Raw genomic sequence first — 21,903 nt, 5'->3', positions numbered from 1 at the left:
TCTTTTGCCATTTGCAGCTTCCTTGTTGCAAACTTTGGTCAGAACACATGAAAGGAAGGATAATTTTTTTCCTGGAAGCTGGAAAGGGTGCTGGCTCCCAACAGCAAAGTATTTTACTTAGGTTTGTGGGGTGTATTTTAATAAATGCAGGGAAGTGTGTAGCTGGTGATGTTCATAACTGCTGAAGTTAGTTCACTGCATTTGAATTTACTGCTTGGCATGTGTGGAGCGACATATCCACTGTTTGACAAGCATTGATGGAGCAATAAATTGTAGTTGTAATTCATCTTAGTGCTTAGACAGTATATGTATTGCCCTCCAGTACAGCTAGAACTTATCTTTTAATGCTAGGATAATTTCAGGTAACATTTTGACTCTTTATGAACACTTTACTCAGGTATGCATTGTACTGCCAATAATACAAGCCAGAGTGAACATGACCAGTGACGGTGAGCAATACTAGGTGTTTTAGAATATGTGGTAATTGCATCGTCTTGTGTGCCTTCCCCATTGCATAGCTAATTTATGCTTCTAGGACCCAAACTCTTGTACTCTTTAAAGTTTTAAATTCTGTTTAATAGAAGGGTTAGTGTTTAATATTACCATGTGTTCAGCAGATGTCACTGGCTGGTTCCTTATTATGCATGGCTCTGTACCCTTAGTTTATGGACTAACATATATGTGTGAAACTGACCTATTGCAATAAGCATGAGTTCGTCTTTGCGAGCAAGGAGTACTACCTACCGTGGGCATTTCCTCAGTTAATTTAGGTATCATTTTTGTTACAGAGTTACCTCTTTGCTCCAGATTGAGGCTCATATTTAAGTGTTGCTTCTGTTCAAAAGGATGCTTTTGTTCAAAATAATCTTAGAAAAAAGAGACAGACTCTTTCTTGCTTATGTAGCTGCATGGCAGTAATGTTTTCTTTCTTTTCCTCTCGTTTCTGCTCTTTCTAAAGATTTGCAAGCTTTCAGTTTTGGATTAGGAAAAATAGTACTTTAAAAATAATAATAATTAAAGAAACCCAAACAATCAAAACAGAAAATATGTCTGTTCCTCCATAACTATGTTTGGAAAAAAAATAAAATACGGTATTCATGCATACCTTGGGGTAAGAAGTTAAGGTGGTACATTTTACTCTGCTTTTACTAAAGAGATGTCCATGTATGTGGCTTTTGTTACTTGGTAACTTCAGTAACTCAGTCATGTGTCTAGAAGAGAATAAAGAGATGCTGTATATGTAAATATGGGCATTTAAGAAGTTTGAGAGGGTTTTCTTTTGGTTTTAAATTCTTAGTTTATTTAATATCCAACTAATTAATTTCCTCTTTTGTTGGCAGAAAACAGAATTTTTCTTCCCATTTCACTTTCCAGATTATGTCAGTGCAGGTTAGTGATGCAGTGTGTGTGTGGTGGGGAGGATGTTACTATTTTAAGAAAGTATTTTCCATCAGTCCTTTATGTAGTCTGTACAGGGAGTTTGAGTCCTAGCCGTAGTGCAAATCATTTGCCAAGCAGCATTTCCCGGACAGCTTATGGAAAGCAATTCTGGAGGATTCCCAAACTTAAATAATTGAAAGATAGTGCTTGGTGTGCCTGCAGCTCTCTGGAGCTGGAATGCAAAGCTGGCAGTGGAATAAACATGCTCCCCGAGGAGGCTGAAGATGCAGCAGATGGGGAAGAAGAATTTTCCTGAAAGATTCTTTTATTTTTTTTTTAAGCTGTATTCCTCTTTGAGGCCTGCAGTGATGGCAGGTGTCCAGCTGTGGTATCCAAACTGTGGTTTTAAAATTGGAATGAGAGGATGGCTCTTAGCCACTTGTTAATCCTGTGCTGAACGTCTCCAATAGAGTAACCAGTTACACGGCTTCACAAGTGCAGAAGTAATCATGGGGGGGTGTTGGGGGGACTTAGTCTGCAGGAGTGTTTCTGGACAGTAGCGTTTCTAGAATGTTTGAAAACAGCAGTAGATAATCATCTGATATTTGTTGGGCTAAATGTGAAGTATCGTTATGGAGTTATACCTCCAGTGAAAATGAATCTGCATTTGCTGTAGGACGAGTTTTTGGGGTAAGCCTTTCCTTTCCTTTTATCTTATCCATCTTTCTCACTTTTGCCTCCTTCCTCTAAAAGTTTTTATCAATATTTGGCGTTCCTATAAGACCCTAAAAACAGAGAATCTTTTATAAAAAAAATGGCAATGCTGTTCTGTAAAAGTATATCTGGCATTTTTTTTTGTTTGTCATTTTTTATCATGAGCCAACTATATAATGTAATCTAGGAAGCACTTAGGGACTGTTGAGTAATTAAAAATAGGAAGTTTGCTATGATACTTCATTTAATTTCTAAGGTAACTTTAATTTCCAAGAATTAAATAGCAAGAAAAATGACAAATACTGATAACCTGTATTGTCATGCCAAAAATTTTCTGAGGAGGGTTTTTCCTGAATTGATTGAGTCTAGCATAGCCGAGTCACTTTGGCCATTTCAGCTTGTTCATCTCAGTATGCATGTGTTCTGTCATCTTAGTGATGTACCTGAATGTCTTTAATTCACTACCTGAGTGGCAAATATTAAATGCCATAGGGCTGTTTTCATCATCAGCATAATTGCGTTTTCTGTGGATTGACATAGCTGTATAAGAATGAAAAGCTATGTTACAACACTGTCTTATTCCTGGGTATTTCATTTGCCATTTCTCTTTGACATGGGGGAAAAAAGAGGGGAAGATACAGAGAGAAACTGCAGAGTTTGAGTGTTTCAGACATACTTTATGCTGAATTTTTACAGAAACCATAGAAATGCTGAGTCGTGTTTCTTGTTTTCGGGGGTTTTTTGTGTGTCAGTATAATACCTTATTCCTGTCACTGTTAATGTTGTTTTATCTCTAGTGATTGATTTGTGGAAGTGTGTTGCACAGGTGCATGTGAAAGTGTAAATAGTTGTCTTGTTTAGTCAAAGATCAAGCTGATCGTGGTCTCAAATACCACTCTAGTTTCATTTTGGGATTGGAAGATTTGCTTTCTCTAAAAATTGCTAGCTATAGGGAAAAAAAGTTTTTGATTAGTTTTACTGAAACCTTTGCAGAAGCATTCTCCCTTTAACTTGCTGGCTTTCAGGGAAAACCAAGTTCAATACTTTACCTTTCTGTGGTACAAAGTAAGTCACTTTTATGTCCTGGCATGCTCTAGAGAAGATGGATTGAAGTGAAGTTATAGTTCTTGTTGTGGGAGAAAGTGGGAAGAAAGCAAGAGGGTGCATTTAGCACTGCCCAAAGGAATTAGCTCTAACGGGAGATACAAATCTCCAAACCGTATCTCTGAAGCCACTGAGGTTTACTGCAACTCAGTTTTGTTTTAATCAGCTGATAGGAAGTGACCTCTATCCAGAAACTAGTGTGTGCACTTATGCACACACACGTTGTGCACCTATGCACACACACGTATGTTGTTAGCTTTCATGATTCCAGTTAAATCAATGAGAGTCCATGCCTGAAGCTAAGCCTATATTTAAATGAGGATAAAAAGAGGATATGGTCCATCAGACTGTCTGTCTGTCATCAAGTTTTCTCATGCTTTTTAGTAGCCCACAACACCTCCCCAAAGGTCCTTGAATAGGTAAGGGAACAGGCACATATTCTAGTTGAACCTGCAGAAACCAGACATCCAGTCTTGCGGACAGCTATGCCTGATGGTTTGTGCAGGTACCTTTGTTCTCCCAGAGGTTTCTAAACACACTGGTGCAGGGACAGAGGGGACAACCCTCTCCTCCCTGTAACCCCTGGACCATGTACTCCTGGCACTCCCTCCCTCTGGCATGAACAGTCATGCAACTGCTTAATTTGAGCAGAAGCATGATGCTGGTGAATACTGAGCTGAGTGACCACAGGACATTACTGCTGTTGTGAGCACTAATGGGGCTTCAGAGTGTGTGATCCAGAGCGGAGAGGAGAGAGGCAAGCCCACAGGTGGGCTTAACAGGGATTTAGAACGACTCTGAAACAAGTGTCCTGAGACCAAACTGGTCTGAAAATTAAGAACCTAAATGTATTTTGCTCACCATCTGTGATATCCTCATATTAGCACTTAATCCTCTTGCAAGGACTTTGACTAGCATATAAGCCAGATAAATATATTATTACAGCCTATCAAAAGGAGTAAGAAAATATTTAAAGAATATTCAAAAAAATAATTTATATTTTTAAAAGATATTTTTCCTGTGCCTTTAGAGAGCAAAACAGCAAATGGAAAATACATTATATGAGAGTTTCCTTGAGGGATTAATCTCTTGAATGACAAGAGCAAATATTTGGGGAGATATGTTTTGCTCTGTGTGGGCTTATAAACATAGTTTAATTGTGTTTGTTAGCAGTGTCAGGATACCTAGTGTATTTTCCACAACGATGTTTGGGTTTTCAGAATGGTCTGGAGAGTATATGGCCGGTTACTACAATCCTGGACAGCTTTTCTAAGTAATTTATTTTTATAACCTGGGGCTTTCCACTGCATTGAATACTTGCTGACCTTTAATTTCATTTACTGGAGGGTGGGGAGGAAAGAGGAAAAAAAGAAAGGCCTTAGGAAATCCCTTTCTCCACCCTGCCAAAGAGGTAACTTTCCTTGTAAGTCTTGTTTGCGTTTAAAGGGTGCAAGCAGAGGAAAAAATACAGATCATTTTGCATCCTTCATAAAAGCCAAATGTTGAAAGCAAAGTATCAAATATTTAGAAGCATTACAAATATGATACAACCTCTGTAATAAATGAGTATGTCAGGTTTATAAAATGTTTATAGTCCCTGCTGAACAACATTTATTCTGGTACATGATTATTTCTAATATACTCTATTTACTATTTCAATAATGTTTACTTAAACTGAGTATTTATTACAGTGGATTTTGCTTTGCATTCATAATGTATATATTAAATCATGTACTGTTAAGGTGCTTTTCTTCCTACTTAGATCGTCCAGCTTTCTCAAATTGAAAGTATTCCTTCATGTAGTTGCTTACTTTTTAGCTAGATTAAATTAATCCACTCCTTTATTTCCATTTTAAATCAATACCAGACATTGGGTTTAGTAATGCCTCTTTCCTGTGATCTGGAGGGTTGAGTTTGTCAGCTACTTTTCTACAGCTGGAGAAAATCTATTTGTTCATTCCTTAACCTTTTGACACGTCTGTTTTTACAAGCTCGGCTGTTTTTGATGGAGGATTGAAGTATAGAGTAACAACTACAGAAGGAAACATCTTTTGTTATGATCAGAGTGTAAACTGAGCCTAATGCAACGAGAGGGGAGCATGCTTACATAAAAGATTTTTACACACACACACACAAAAAAAAAGCCCAAGAGAGACCCTTCTCTTCCTTCACAGGATTGCCTGTTGAATTTTGATGTGCTGTAATAACAGGTGATTTTTTAAAAAGTTTTATTCACATATCCTAGACATATGACTGTAAAATTGACTTGCAGTTAGGTAAACTGCTGATTCTTCACTATAAAAGCAGGTTCAGTAAAGTTGAGACTACCCTTTCCTTCTATTTGTGGCAGCAAGTGAGGCAGGTCTGAAAAGTCATGACCACTGACCTCTGTGTGAAGATCCTAAGACACCCTTACCATTGTAATAAGTAGGGAAATGCAGGAGTTGAAAGCATTCAGAGAGGAATCAGTTTACAGGATCTGCACACTAAGTGTTTTCTGATGGCGTGCTGTCTCTGACCCCAAGCTCAGAAGACTCCCAGGTCACTGGTGCATGCAGGTGCTGAAGAAAGAAGTAGTTTTATCTGTCTTCTGACTCAGGGTATTGTATCCATCAAACCTTTAGGCTTCAGCAACTTAACACCAATTCTACTTTTCTCACACTTGGAAAGCATAACACTATCGCAAAACTACTTAACCTTTCCCATATTTTCACAGTAAAAGAGGAGATTTGTAATAGTCTGGTGTGACAACAGGTCAAGTTTTCATCCTTTTTCCCTCTCCCTCAAAGCAAGTTGCATCATCTGGCAATAGAATGTATTGTTAATATATGCATAAATATGTGCATAAAGTTGAATTTTTTTTCTCTCTTCTTATGTCATAAAAAATGTGTCTGAGTATGTTGCAATATTAGAGGACACCACAGTGATTACATGTCATATAAACACGTCTGAGAGAGACCTTTATCTGTTCCTAAATTTAGTGTAGATGCTATCTGCTACAGCAAAAGTATCCGAATGGGCAAAATCTTGTTCCTGACCCTCCAGCCTCACTAGTTGAGGCCTCTGTTGCCAGCGGGACCAGGCAGCTGTGCTGGGGGAGAACCAGCCATGCCCAAGCTTGGGAGTGCTGGCAGAAGCTGCAGCATCACCCCTGGGCTGCAGTAACGGGGTGACCACTCGAATCAGAAGGTTGAGAACAGCTGTCTATCTAAATGCATTTGGTGTGTCAAGTAGACAGACTTGTACCAACAGTGTAAGGAAATAAACTAATCTCATATCGCAAAAGGAAGCTCCACTATAGTGAAGTGGATCATGGCCTCTTTAGTCTTCTGCCTAGCAAGGCTTACGCCTAGTATTGTTCCTAATTGTGACAGATGAAGACCTATGGCAGGTGGAAACTGCACTCTGCACTAAGCAGCCATTTAAATTTCTTTGTCGGCTGTTAAAGTCAATGAATTATGGTTGTTTTCACAAGCTCAATATCTGGCTTCAGGGCCTGTTTTCTAAAGTTACTGTACTCCTTCAGCTTCCCCTTGCCTGAAGCCCTGAGTGCTTAGCATTGACGAGGGACATTAAATCTGGAAACCCTCAGCAAAGGGCTGTTCTTAAAATTGGGGCCTTTGCTGTGACATAGAGCTCTACGTGAGAGGAATGTCAAAGTTACCAGACTAACTGCAGTGCTAAAATTTCATTATGTATAGTCTCTTCCTTCACTGTGATGCTTTATTCCTATTTCTTAAAATTGTACTAAACGCCTTCCAGAAAAGTGCAAATTTCTGGTGAGCCATATGGCTGCCATCAATCAACATCAGTTTTCCAGTCAAGAGCACATGTAAGTCGTGGCATCAGATAATCCAGAGAAGCACAACTGATAAGTTTTTTCTTCACTCTGAGTTGTTTTTCATCTAACCAAACTCAGGAGATGGACCCCAGAGTATCAACTGTAGTGTGAGGTTTTACACTCCTCTTGCATCAACTCACGTATTCTGAGGATGGGAAAGTATAAATCATTCACATTAAGGGTTCAGGACTTACATGCATAAAGAAAATGTGCCAAAGCCATTTAACTTTTCTAGCAGGTTAGAATATAACTCCTTTTCCAGAAAATGTTTGTTTAATTTTAAAGCTTTAGATGTAAATAGTGATGGGATATCATCTGAACCTTTTAGGTGGCCTAAGCGTGTGATTATGCGAAACATCCCAGCTTGTCTTTTCAGTGAGTAAAAAGTTATTCTCTTGGGCTACTGATACCTAGTTAGTAATGAGAAGTATGATTCATTTTTTTTAATATTAGTGGGATGGCTATTCTGCTTTCTGATTTAAATACAATAAATATTTCCTTAAAACTCATATGGGAAAAGTCCATTGTAAGCACTCTGGAAATCTGAAAACCCCAATGTCCCACATTCAGTTCTGCTTTGGCAAGTCTGAAGATTTTTTTCCTCTTTTTTTTTTTTTATTTTTTTTTATTTTTCCTTAAAATGAATCTATTTCAGATAAGAATATGGAGTTGCCTAGTGAATTACCTTTATTTAAACTAACAGTATAAGCTGTCACTTCCCATGCTCATTCATCTCTGTAACAAAAGGGATAAATGGAGAGGGCAAGTGGGAGTGCTAAGGAGGGCTTCTTAGCTACATCACTATGTGCAGAGTAATGTTACAGGCTTAAAGCAGTATCACCAGTATCAGTGATACGTTCCTAAACCAACTGTGTTAGTTTGAAAAGAGAAAAGCAAACATAAGAGAAAGGAATGTCAATACAGGGGAAAAATGGTGGGCTCCAGTGTAACACACTCAGTGCATACTCCATAATTGTTTTCCTGTTTGCTAATGGTGATTATCAGGTCTTTTATCTTAAATATGCTTCTTGCCACCTCTGGATGCGAGAGACAGAGTGCTGATATAGTGGGACTTGGAGTTTGAATTATCCTTTTCAGGGTATATGGAACCTGATAACAAAAAACCCCCATGGTCCCTCCAGTAAGAAATCTGGCAAATCCCTATGATATTTGTTTTGCTCCCATCCCTGTATGTCAATGTTAGCATGTGACTGCTAAGCAAATTGATAAAATGGAAGACCACAACTCAAAATCCTATCAACTGGCTGTGGCAGCTGGTTAAGAGTATTGAGTGGGTATGACTTCCATTCTAGCTTTCCTAGGCTTTCATCCTCCCACATTCTTCTGCATGCAGTATTCTTCCAAGGTAGAGCTATTGGCAGGTGAAAAAGTATTAACAACAAATTTCCACAGCATCAGGACTTTCTCCTGAATACTCTTCAAACACAGGAAATCCTTCTTCCCCTAGGCATGAATATGTTATATATAACAAAATCAACATACATTAAATGTAGTGATTAAACTGGATTAGAGTTTGTGCAATCTTCTGATAAACTAGATGTCTTTCTTGTAGAAACACAGTTTGTGTTAATGCTGTTCATCAAGTCCTAAAAAGGGCTTTGTATTGTTCTACCTTAAAGGGCAAAGGGGATTACTGATGTTGAAGCCCCTTTTTGATAATTTCAGTGGATCTGTGCTGTGCTTGTTGAGAGATGCTTTGATCCTTACAGCTGTGACTCCACTGTCTCTGGTAGTTTTGCCACTGAAGATCTCTTACCTGTGGTGATCCATTGGCAGGTTCTCTTCTGTCCATCAACATACATGTGAACATCACAGTTTAACTGTGGAATTCTTTCAGGTTTTGATGTTGCATTTTTCTGAGTCGAGGTCAGCTATAGCAACGGCCATGCAAAAGGCAGCAATATGACCACAGTTTGACTCTTTTTGCTATATAGTGTTCAGCACCGGATGCCTTTGTCACTGTTTTCAAAGAACTTTGCTCTAATTTAATCAAGAGGGGGGGAATGTTTCTCCCAGATTGTTTTTCTAACCTTCAAAATATTTTGCAATGAATTTCTAATTGGCAGGGTCTGTGCATAGTTTAAAGGTTTAAAATGTGTCAAGTCCTTTAGTTGTAGATTATAAAGAACATCTATTTCCTGAAAAATTATTGGAGTGAAAGTTTTAATATCTTTTGGTGCTCTGTTAAGCAATGCTGATCAGTTGCAAAAAGGACCTGTTTTACTCTTCTGCTACTTGTCCTGGGGAAGAATATAGCCATTCTTATGGCTTACTGTATTGAGAGATAAATGCTTTTTGATGCAGAAATAAGCATAACTCATTTAATCTGTGACTGTATATGGAAATTGATGATGTGGAGGAGAACTGCCACCCTTTTGTTTTGCTCAACAAAATTAACAAAATTAGTTGCAAGCCCTGGTTCAGTTCTAGTGTCTTACTAAATAGTCATGGCTGATCATGTTTACTTTCTGTTACTGATTTAAATTACACAAATGTCACAGATCTTTTGCCAGAATCTTTGTTAATAAAACATTTCGATATCTGCAGGATTTCTAAAAAACTGTAAAGGTAAGATGCTTCTTACTGAAATTCTGCCTACATGAGTAATACATTATAGGTGATGTCAAAAGAGGAGAGTAGGAAACTGCCCAGCTAAACTTCTTTTAACCTGTGCCTCTTTGTAACAAAATAATGGTAGTCAGGGTTTCCAGAGAGATGGGGATTTGAAAAGTGAGCACGCCAGCTAATAGCTGTGGTAACAGGCTGAACGTAGTGGAATAATACCAATGTAGTGGCCTCTCGGTGTGTCTCTGTGCCTCTCAGAGCTCAATAGTGAATGCACAGCATTGTTCAGCCATGAAAAGTCTTGGAGCTCTTGGGATGTCAGGGCAGACAGAGGGAAACCGATTTTCAGCTTGTAGCCTCCTTGTAACAGGGCTGGAAAAAGCCTAGGGGCGGTTAGCCATTCCTCCCTGCTCTTTTGCTGTTATCAGCTTCGTGCTTGTAGGTGGCAAGTCCCCTGCAGGGATGTTACAGCCCAGTGGTCTACCTATGGCAGAAGACAGGAGAGAGGGGAAGGATTTTTTCCCCTCGCCTCTTTGTTTGATGGGTTTCATGGTCGAATGTTAAGGGAAGGCTTTCCCTGGGGGAAGTTAGAAGGCAGCATTTGAATTTAAGGAAAAGCATGGGTATAGCAGAAGATAGTTCACTGAGGATTTACAGTTTAACGTTCTTAATCTGATTGTAGGTTTTGGAAGAAAAGAGATGTTTTACTGTGTGAGGTTTTTTAAAAATAAACCGAGAATCTGGGTAAGTCATGACAATGGCTCTTAAATGCTAAACCATGCACTGCTTTACCTTGTAAGTTCCTATGTGTATAGGGTATGGAGTTGAGAAACCTTTGATGTTCTCTCTAAAAACAGCTACAACAAAAGGAATTGTTTTCCAGCACGGCTTTTTGGGAAAACCCTACAGTTTCACTACAGAGTTAATACGTATTATCTCCCCTCCTCAGTCCCCACCCTCACGCATTTTAGACCACAGTATTTGCCTTTGTTGTCAAGTTTTTCCAAGTCCAGGCTGTGTGTTTTGGATTTGAGATTTTGATTTGGATCCTGGCTCTAATATTTAAATAAGGAGGGATTTGCTACTCCTTTCTCACAGAAAACAAGCAAGTAGAAAACCCAAACAACAAGAAAAATGGTGGGATTGAATGTCCCTATCTGGAAGAAAGATACAGCGTGAAGGAGAAATCTGAGAAAAATAACTCCCTTAGCTGTACTAACAGGATTTAAATAGGAGTCTAAATTTCTGTTTTCCCCACCTCTGATCTAAACACTGAGAAAGCTCGTCTGAGTTGTTTACTGAATACCAGCAGTTGTTTGGGCCACATGGATGGATTTAGGTGTTTGTTATAGTTAACAAGCAGTCTGAAAACTGGCCAATGTAAAAGTGTTTGAAGGCTGCAAAAGAGAAGTAATACGGTACTGACTGTAAAAGTCAGGAAAGCGGGGATGGTAGCAGACAATTGTTATCTGATGTCTTTAAATTTCTCCTACCTGGCTGTAAAACAGGTCATGGTACATTTTTATGAATGAGGTTTCATGCCACTCTCTTGTTTGTCAGGTTTTTTTTTTTCCTCTGGATTGACAAAAAATTGCATAATAAATCAAATGATCAGTAGAAATCTGAAGATCCCTTTTCACTGATTTTCTTTGTAGAATGTTATGTGTGTATAAAATTCAATTAAAATACCTCTGAATAAGAATGTTAGAGAATTTTAATACTTTTAAATCCATAGGATTATTTTTCTGTAGCTGATGGTAAAGAAGGCATAAGGGCTCTGCAATATATATAGCTTTAATAAAATTTATTTCTTTCTGGTTCAAATTAAGCATGTTATTGTTCTAATAAGAAGAAAGTGCAGAGAAAGGCTTATGACCCAGTAAGTCGGTTGCGGTGAATTATGCACCAAATGCTCACTGTAAGCAAGTCCAAGCCTCTAATCTGTTTGCTTCTTGCCCTGTAGCTTCTGAAGTGTGACTCTTGGCACTGTTAATCTTGAATACTGATATGTCAATAAGTGTTGCAGGCATTAACACCATCTGGACATGGGTTCAGAGGCTACACTGCTCTGTACGCTGACGCTGCAGTGATCTCAATCTCAATTCCTGCTTTGCTTCTTGCATATAAAAGCTCTAGGGAAGGTATTGCTTGTTTGAGACAGGAATTTTGTTGTTCTTAATGGTTTGTCTTCATGAAATAACAGCTAAGAAGTAGCAGGAAGTATTGCACATACTGCAAAATGGCCTTAAAGCAACTCTGAAAGCACTGTGAAGCCACTTCATCACAAAAATGGTTCTATTGGAGTGGCCTTCACAGAGATACCTTAAAGCCTAATGACAAGGAAGGGATGGGTAGGGAAGGACCAAATCAAGGTAAGCAGCAGTTGGGATGTGATAGGATCATCAGCAGAAAATAAAAAATAAAGATTTGGAGTGACTGTGTTTTTACAGATCTCTTGCATGTGGCAGCAGTAAGACACCTTGATTTTTCCGCTGTGGCTAGTTATTTTGTTGCCATTTAGCAGTCTTAGTCTTCTTGACCTTATTTGTGTAAAATACTGTACTTGGCTATAGAAGCAATATAGTGAGAAGAGCTGTGGTATGTTGTACTGCTTTGAACTTGGAACACCTGCTTGGTTTCTTTTTATTTATTTTCATTTAAAGTGCTGTGAGATTTCAAAATACTAATTAGTATATGCTGCAAAAATCTGCCACAGTTATTTATTATAAGTCCTGAGTCCTTTAACTGTCATTGAATATGTTCCTATTGAACTGGGATTTTGAAAGAGCTTTTACCTTACTGTTATAATGCCACCTTAAAAATAAGACCTAATATTCCCTTTTAGCAGGGTGGGCATAAGAAAATCACTGATGACTTGCAATGCCAGAGCCAGTCTGTGGTGGAGCCAGACCATCAGTATGTCTTAGTTCCAGCCTTGGTAGAATTTAAGGATTCTTCTCCCCGAGATGTAAACATGAATACTGCTTTCTGCAGCTTTTATTTTTATTTAAGAGAGGAAACCCAGAAGAAAGTTTTTATTTTACTGTAAATGTGAACATCTGTTAGTACGAGTCTGGTGTTACTATTTCAGTTCTGTTTCAAAATTCAAGTTGCTAAACTTCCTGAGGTGCAGAGGAGGTTCCAGTAAGTGTCCTCAGTTCAAAAGCAAATGGGAGAAATCACTTAGCTGGATTTAAAGAAAAACATCAATTATTTAAAGCTTCTAAAACTCACTTCTATTTGGCATCTAACAAAGTCCACTATTCCAGAGAACTGGCTTTTACAAAATGTGGGTTTTTTCAGTCAGGATTTTCACTGGAAAGGTTTGGAAGTCAACAGCAAATTCACTGGCAGAAGTGAAGAACAGACCGTTAAAATGAGTTTAAAAGAACTAATCTGTGAGTTCTTGTTAAATCGGAAGAGATGAGTTCTACGAAGATGCCTTCTTTGTGGTCACACAATTAAATTTTTCATTGTAACTAGTGAGAATGATTCCTAGATCCTGTCTTTCCTTCTGCTGAAACCATGCATCCCTCTCTGAAGCTTATTTTGCCTACTTTACAGCTATGAGACAGTTAACACTTTCTAATCTTGAAAACATCCCAATATTCTTGGTGAAGCAACAAGCATCTTGTGCTATGTTGGGGATGCTCTAGTGTGCTTGTGCTGCAGTGGGCTTTGAAAGGTCGTGAACTTCAGCAGCAACTTTATCTGGGTTAGATGAAGTTGAAAACTTGCCTTAGCAGTAGTATGTTAGTATCACAGGATATTTGCTTGGAGCAGTAGACTAGTCCAGGAAGAGGTAGAAACAAGACCTGATGTCACTGTTACAGTGATGTAGTGTAGGATGGAAAGACAGTAGTAATGTGCTAGCAGCAAGGCCTGATCCTGTATGGTGCAGGGTGGAAAGAAGAGTCCATGTGGATTTTCATTCAGGTCATGGCCCTGAAGTTTGAATGGAAAAATACTAAAGCAGCATCATGTTGAACAGTTACTGTTTACTCTTCTTTGCTAAATGCCAGTATGACAGAAAAGGATGTAAAAGCTTTGACGGCATTGTGATTTAGGGTATTATTTCTCTATATGCATTCATAGCTACACTTCATTGAATTTTCATTTTCTCTGATTTAGAACAGAACTGGGCCGTCTTTTTTAAAAGAGGAGAGAAGCAAGACTTCAAAATTCACAAGGAGATGAAAAAGAATCCTTTTAAAAGGCCTACAAATGGAGCATTGGATCCATATGCTCTATTTGTGTTGCAGTACATCAGTAGCATGTGATGGCTTTGTTCCTTTTGTTAGGTGTCTCTGCAGTACTGTATACAGATTAAATAGCTACTGCATTGCAGAGAGTTATTAATACATTACATTGCACTTTCAGTGAAGATGTCAGTGTGTCCTTAAGCCTGAACGTACCCTGTGGTTGAGTTATGGTTGTTTTTTAAATTTTGCTGAGGATAATTTATTTCTTCAGTAAATCCTTAGCCAATTGGGAATTATGGAATAACATCATTCCTAACCTCTATAAACTCCACTTACTGTTCAGGTTTAGAAAAATCAAGGCTTTGTTCCAGAATAAAAACAGGTCACCCTTCTCGTAATCCTGACGCATTAATAATGTCTTATGGCACTGTGTGTGCAACGGGACGGAGCAGGAGATGGGGCAGAGAAAGGGATGCAGTTCCTGAAAGATAATGCAGATAAACAAAAGACAAACTCAGGATAGAGTTCTTCATGCTAGAAAATGAGAGGTGGGGCAAACCCATTTTTTCTGGCACATCTGCGTACTGATTCATTGGTGATGTACATTAGACAGTAAAACAGAAGGCTTTTGATAGCTCTCAGTGCTGTCTGTGTTTAAAGTGATGGGGGGTGAGGGACTGTTCTTGGGGAAATCCTCATGTAAACTTCTGCTGACATATGTGGGGATGTAAGGGAGAGCTAAAGTCAAATGTGGATGTGCACAGATGAAAGAGCAAGGCAGGGCAGATTAAGGACCTCAGCTCAGATCCCCCCTCCCCACCCCCACCACGGTAATGCTCATGAGAACGCACTGTGCCAGTTCAGACCAGTGGCTGAAGCTCATGCTGCATTGCTGCAGCCCTTGCTTACCCCCAGCCCACTGAAGCAGACGTAGGAAGGTCTCTGTCACCGCCTGCCTCTGGGTCAGTCACCAGGCTTGATTCGAGCCTTCAGAGTCCAGGAAATTTGTTGTTGCTAAATGATGAAGCTGCTGGTATTGTTTGTATGTCATAGGACTCCACAGAAGTGACCAAGCAATGCCCTGTAGCTGGTTGATGCTCTACAGGTCTGCCCAGGAGTTAGTTAAAACCTCCCTCAGAGGTGATAAAAGCTCCACAGGCAAGGTGAGCACAAGGTGTGAGGAAGCAGAGGTCCAGAGGAGTGAATCATTAGCTCCTGACAGAAATATGTGTGAATGTGGAGCATAGCAAATGTATAGTAAATCTACCACGTTCGGCTTATTTGATTGTGTACCTGGGTGCTGCACTGTGTATGTACTGAGGATGTTGGGACCAGTGTTGGCCATCCTGTGCCTGTGAGTGTGTTCAGGACTTAGAGATACATGGTGGCTCTGTCTGAAGTATTGCACAGATCTTATGAAAAGTGTGCATGTGTATGTATATCTTTTAATGTAAATAGGTAAGTATTAAAAAAAACCCTCAAAAACTACAGGAGAATGTATGCGAGAGAGAGCATGTCTCAATGATTCCAGACGTGGCAGCATGTCAACAGGTTGTAAACACCTGATCTCTTAGCCTGGGTAAAAGGGACTTTCACCCTGACAGCCCTGACGTTCAGATCAAAGTGTTTCACAGCTTTGTGAATGGTCTCAAGGCTGTCTTCGCTTCCTTTTTCTACCTCCTGTTTCCTGCTGAAAGGCGTTGTTCAAGGACTATGCTCTTCAGGAAAATTCAGAATGAAGCCGAGGCCATGTTACGTACAAGGAGAGAGGGAGTGAATTTCAAGTATGATTTTAAAGATAGAGTATCTCTTTGCAGGCTGGGTTTGAGCACACAGCTGTGAGAGCACACCTGGAAAGTGGTGTCAGCAGCTGGGAACTCTTTTGACTTCTTTTGCCTTCCAGCTCCAAGATAGAAATGCCATCACCCCTTCCGCAGGCCAAGAGAGACATCAGCTTTCCCACCAGTTAACACCATTTTTCTCCTTTTCTCTGTTTCTTCATCTTTGCTTCTGTGTCCCCTTCCCTGCAAAACTTTTTTTTTTTTTCCTTCATTGTGGTTTAGCACAGAGCACTCGATGGTTTGGTTTTCACATTTTCTTCTGAAAGTCTTTCCTCTCCCTCTTTAAAACAAAACACCGACGCTTTGCAAGCACCCTGCAAAATCCTGTTTCTGTTTATGTTATACCAGAATATTGCTGAGGATCATCCTATTTCATCGCAGGTTCATGAGACTTTCTAACATAAACATAGAAATTTCACAATACCAGCAGGTGATTTATTTGCTTTACATGCTTATCAATATTGTCTGCAAATCAAGGAGCAAAGCATAATAAATGCTGTGGAAGTGGAAGCTCTATTTGATGTTTTCACAACGTTGTGCCTGGAAAAATAGAAGTTAGTGGGTGTTGCTCAGTGAAGTGTGCATTTTAAAGTTACCCACAGTGATGCCCATTGTCCTGTCCCTGAATTGCATGATGTCATGTTTCATTTAAGGCTCTTAGCGATGCCGAAGACTGTCGGTGCGCTGGGAAAAAGGCGGTGAGAAAGTTGTGAATCAGGTTTCTGTAAAGCCTTTGTGTTTAGGGTTTTGATAGATAAAAGCTGACTCATGCAATATTTCTGGTGAAGGAGCTGTACAGACTAGTAAGAGCTTCTCATTTTACCTGAGTGCCCAATGAGGTAATTCGGGAACAGCTGAAGGCAGAGCCTGCGCGTCTCCTCTGCCGCACAGGTAGGTCGTGGGTTGTTCGGAGAGGACTGGAAAAATAGAGAGGGCTTTTTCGTCCTGGGTGCAAGAAGCCAGAGACATTCCTCAGTGGTGAGATACTGTCGCAGAGGATTTTCCCTTGCAATAATGTTCTCAGACATTAGCATGCTTGGTTGTGACAGAGGCTATTTTGCTTTAAATATGGGGGGGGGGACGGACGGACGGACGACGGGGGGGCGGGTAGGGGGCAGTAATTTCACAGACAGAGGCACATTAGTTGGTCACTTTTTTTGCCTTTTAAGATTTCTAATAAATGGGATTTCTGTTGCTCAAAGATCAGTTAAAGTACTTGGCAGTGTGTTGTTCATGACAGTTCAGAGTGAATTCATAATATGTAGAGGTTTAATCCTGCAAATACTGTAGCTCTCTAATGGGATTTTGTTTACAGAGGGTGTTAGTTTTAGAAATGATATGTGTTCATACACAGAATTTAGTAATTAAAAATCTGCTGACCTTCACTTGGGCAACATTCAGAGCAGAGGATATGGGGAATGTATTTAAGATCATGTTGGGATTCTTGTAGTGAATGTGTTTTAATCTTTCTTGGTCAGGCAGCTGTGTAACATCTTTCTCAATTTCAGTGCTGCATTTGAATGTGATACTGAATGTAGAAATTGTACTAAACCAACTTGCTTAATTGTATCTACAATATAAATGCTTTATTTGAAGCATGAAAATATCTCAAGGAAAATACAGGAAAGAATTCTTGTAGTCTCATCACTTTTATGTAGCTAAACTTCCAGAGGATGTGAAGCCTGTAATTTCTGGTAATGTTCTCTTTGTAGATAACATCTGAGGTGCTCTTTTTCATGCCAGGAGAAAGGCAACAACAATACTAATTATGAATATAAATTGGCTTGTGAGTTTTTAGTCATGCAGTAGGTCTTAAAATGTCATATGCAGTAAACAACTTGGAGGATTAAACACCTATATTTAGATAGGGCCTTGAGGATCTTTGTATTTAAATACAAAATTGACTTAAAGCGATTTATCTCTCACTGTATGCTAATGTTCTGAAAGTAGCCAAAGCTGCAGAGATAATGGAAAACCATTTATTATTATCATGAATATAGTTACAGGATGGAGATGTTTGTTGAAGTAAGTGATAGAAGAAGTGTATGCGTTTTTGGTGAGAACTTGTTTATGACTGCACCCTGAAAACATGGCATACGTCAAGATAGTTGCTTTGCATGTGCCTTCAGTGTTGTAACTAATATTACAGTTGCCTGTTGGGTGGAACGTGGGTGTTTCTTGCCCTTGCACCCCTGTAGAGTAGGGTTGTGTTGTTGTTCTTGCAGGGGAGTGCTCTGGGGTTGTGCCATGCCTCTGTATGTGTGTGTTCATGCCACAGAGAGAGGGGAGGCAGGAGGGCGCAGGATGATTTGCAGGGACTGGGGACGGGGAGAGGCTAACTCAATGCATGCAGGGACACAAACAAGAAATGACCTTGTTCCGGGAGCGTGTTTCCTTGTGAGTAGGGACAAGTAGTAATTATCCTCCTTTCAGTGCTGAACTAGCAAGTAATTACTGTTATTCCTTAATTAAAGTATGCAAATGGAAGATTTCTTTTTTTTTTTTCTCCCCAGACTGAGTTAAATACCGTTATTCACAACTCACAAAGTTCTCAATATTATTTTGGTTTGTCATTGAAAAAGTTCAGTAAACAAAAGAAGGCCTAACAAAAAAGCAGTGAACCAGGGCAGACGTTGGTCAGGGCGTACAAGACTTGCTCAGAGCGTGTGCTTCTCTGAGGGTCTGGGAATATCTTCCATTGCACAAACTGCAGCCTGAGTTTTGGTGAATGCACCTACCTGCGGGTGCTGATGCTGGAATTGGGGGCTGGCGGGGAGAGGGCTTGCAAATCAGTCCCGCAGGGTGTGGGAGAAGTGAACTTGCTTTTTATAGTAAGCTTGTATCAAAGACAGAAATTTGAAAGAGGTTACAGGGTTTGCAAAGGCACCAGGTCATTTATGATACATAGAGAGCAATCTTGGCGGAGGCTGTTTCCCCTCTCCCCTCCTGAATTCACTTGTGAATTTTTCACCAGGCAGTCGGCACAGACCTTAGGCAGCTGGCGCAAGAGTGAAGTTGCTTTTTGGTAAAACTGCGGAGTAAAACTGTACCAGAGCTCTGAAGAGCCAATGACAAGAGAAAAGAGGATGAGCATGTGGCTGTGGCAATGAATGGGATTGAGCTGGTGCCTTTTCTGATGGACTTGTGACTGCAGAAATCATCTAAAATACCTGCTCCTGATTTCAACAGCAGGGGTAATGCTGCCTAATCTCAGAGGGGTTTCTGAAGATAAACCTGTGAAGCCTTGGAAGATTAACAGATCCTGTGTTATTGGGAAGGGCTATGGGTTGTAACAACTACCTGTAGCTGAGGCAGAAACTGAGGGCTGGGCAGAGCCGGGGCTTGTCCCCAAGCCCTGACTTCCACAGGCAGGGTGCAAAGTGTTTGGTACAGGACTTGCCAGCTGAGGAAGCAAAGCTGCTTCCTGGTTTTGTGCCAGGCTGAAATCCCAGGTCCCGTGTGTCCTGCCTTTCTGCTGGGGTCACCAGCTGCGTGGGTGTGTAACTGCCACTCTTCAGGATCACTGGGCTTTGGTGTGCCAGCTGCGTGGCCCCCAAGAAATGCATTTCACTGGTCAGAGACGTAATGGACAAAATTTTAGCAAAAGCTCTCCACAGAGAAGCCAAATGACCAATTTACACCTGGCTGAGAAAGGAGTAAGAATGAAGTAAAAGGTAACTTTTGAAGCTGGCAGCCAGGATGAGGCTCTGAGGAGAAAACTGACCAAGATTTCCACATAGCAAATAGTTTGCTTGGTGTAATTTATGTAGAAACATACAGGAATAGTCATTTGTGTAAAAAATGGAGGAACTTAAGTCAACCGTGTTGCATGCAATTAATTAACCATGTCTAGCAGGTGCCTGGGGTTTGCCAAGGTTGGTGGGAATACGGGCATTAAAGAGCAGCAAGCCCATCCTTACTGTTTTTTTAATAAGCAATGACATTGTCATTAAACAAAAAAATAAGGGGTTTTGTTTGTTTTGTTTTACTAAGACATGTTAAGATCTCCCAACGCTTCTGGCTACAAGTATGTCTTATGAAAAACTACTTTTAACGTTTATTCGGGCTCCCAGTTTCATTGACCTGAACTGTGTTTTGTTTGTTTTTTATATTAATGAGCCTGACAATGTTTCTGAAGCAAATATTACATATTAATGCCTTCAAGTTACCCGAGGGGCAGACTGCAGGTCAATGACACAGGAAGAAAAGAGCATGGAATAATGGAATGTCACATAAACCCTTTATTTCCCCGCTAAATATTGCTAATCAGGTGTTTCTTTGTCATGTAATTTTAGTAAAATATTTTGGAGTAAGTTAGCAGAAGGGTATCCCTGTTATCTTGTTTATCCTGTGCGTTTTTCAAGGGGGTTCACATCTGCACAGCAACACTGTGCTTTCTAACTGAACATGAAAAATGATCCAAAGCTGGTAACAAAAATACATTCTTCCTTATCAAAAATGCATACTTTCTTATCACAAGCAATAGGAAGGCAAACATCTTTGTCCATACCTGTTTAGAAACAAGAGAACTTCACTGCATGCTTCAGTTTTAAATATCTTCCTGGTTTATTGCTTTATATTTTATTTTGGAGTTTATACTTGATGTGGTTTATTCAAGAAGGGTAAGAAAATACATTTCTATGCTGCAAAACCAGAAGAACCTGGCACAAAGAAAGGCTATAGATTTTTCGACTTGGTAAAACCAGGGGTATAAAGGTGCCAGATTAGGTTTTTAATCTAATGGCCAATTTCTGACCCATGTAATGAGCAAATTACTCTCAGTGTTAATTCCGTGTGTTACCTTGAGGGCAATACTTTCTTTAACAGGAAACTAATACCATCATCACTGAAATGGCAATACTAATTACTCATGTAAAATAAAATCTTATGCATTCAAGATAGGCCAAATAAACATTCTTCTCTGGGCTTGCTTGCTTGTTTGTTTGTTTGTTTGCTTTGGATTGGAGGTTTTTATTTTAAAATAAATAGTAGTGTTTGGTTTTGAAAAATGAGAGAGTGGCTTTCTGCTTTGAATGAAATTCTCCTTCCCACCCCTGTGCCCCCTCTCCAGACCAACTGCAGCAAGAGCAGTGTCCTGGAGGTTTCTGCTGGTAATTGCATAGCAAGTCTGCCTCAGTTTAAGAAGGGCCACCTTAAAGGTTGGGCGGGTTTAATTTGCAGTTTACTGGCTTTATGGTTTCTTTACTGAAACTGCTGGCTAAGGCTGTAATTGCTGGTATGATTTTTGAAAAATGAGGTCGCTGCAGTAAAATAAGGACTAAGCTACCACTGTGTGGGTAGCTTCAGTATTGCTTTTCTTCCTAAATTGTCAGAAGTTTCCCTTTTTCACAGGACAGACATTCTGACATTCTTTGAGTTTGAGGCAAGATTTTTTGGGTGGACAATCCTTACTGAAATGAAATTTGAAGTATTGAATTTACCTGCAGCTGATTTTGCATGTTCTCATGGTGCATCACACACAGCTTGGCCAGAGGGAAATCTGCATTTCATCGTGGACAGTGTCCTGCAGGGCATTTCAGCAATAAAAAGAAAGTAGAATTGAAATGCCGACAGGAAGACAGACATCTTATTTTGTTGTTGCACTGATTTGAAAAACAGCTTTTGGTCAGTTCAGCAGGGGGTAATATTCTGGCTTAAGCTGAACAGTTTTAGAATGACTTATTTTCCCAGTAGAAAACTGAATTATTTGGCAGCACTCTTTCCTGCGGGAACTCTTTTTTCAAAAGCTACATTATTTTCATTGGGAAATCATTCCGGTTTTAGTGTTTTTGTACAAGCCATGGAGCTGGTAATTGATAACTGCTTCTAGTTTTTGTTTGACTTCACAGTATTCAAAACGAAAGACACTGTCTGGTATCACTGTGTGATTCCTGAGTTTTTCCAAAGCTTCCAAACCAGGGTCAGTGTTCAGCTTGGAGACAGCAGGGAGTGCTCCTGACAGAGTTTTTTTTAACCTTAGGGAAAATCTTTATTTCTCTCCTGTGCTGAGCCTGGGCAGTGTGTGTGCTAACACCAAGCCCAGCATACTGACACAAGAAGGATGCGCCAGAGACATATATGCATCAGGAGGTATGTGGTGCCTTTCTAGTAGCCCCCAGTGGGGGATCCCCACCACCTAAAAAAACGTTAGAACCACAGTGACTCCCAAATCACATTGTTCTGGTTGTCTTTTAGTTAAAACAGAGTTGTGGCAGTTTTGTATGCAAGAAGTTTT

General features: G+C 39.8%; 1 protein-coding gene across 6 annotated transcripts in view; it reads left to right on the top strand.

Annotated features, from left to right (window-relative positions):
* PLEKHG1 (pleckstrin homology and RhoGEF domain containing G1) overlaps positions 1–21,903 on the top strand; it is a 130,438-nt gene that overhangs the window by 61,260 nt on the left and 47,275 nt on the right. The window lies entirely within an intron of this gene.

This window comes from Strix uralensis, chromosome 3 (genome assembly GCF_047716275.1).
Source record: "Strix uralensis isolate ZFMK-TIS-50842 chromosome 3, bStrUra1, whole genome shotgun sequence".
NCBI classification, from domain to species: Eukaryota; Metazoa; Chordata; class Aves; order Strigiformes; family Strigidae; genus Strix; species Strix uralensis.
This window is presented reverse-complemented; position numbering and strand designations above follow the sequence as displayed.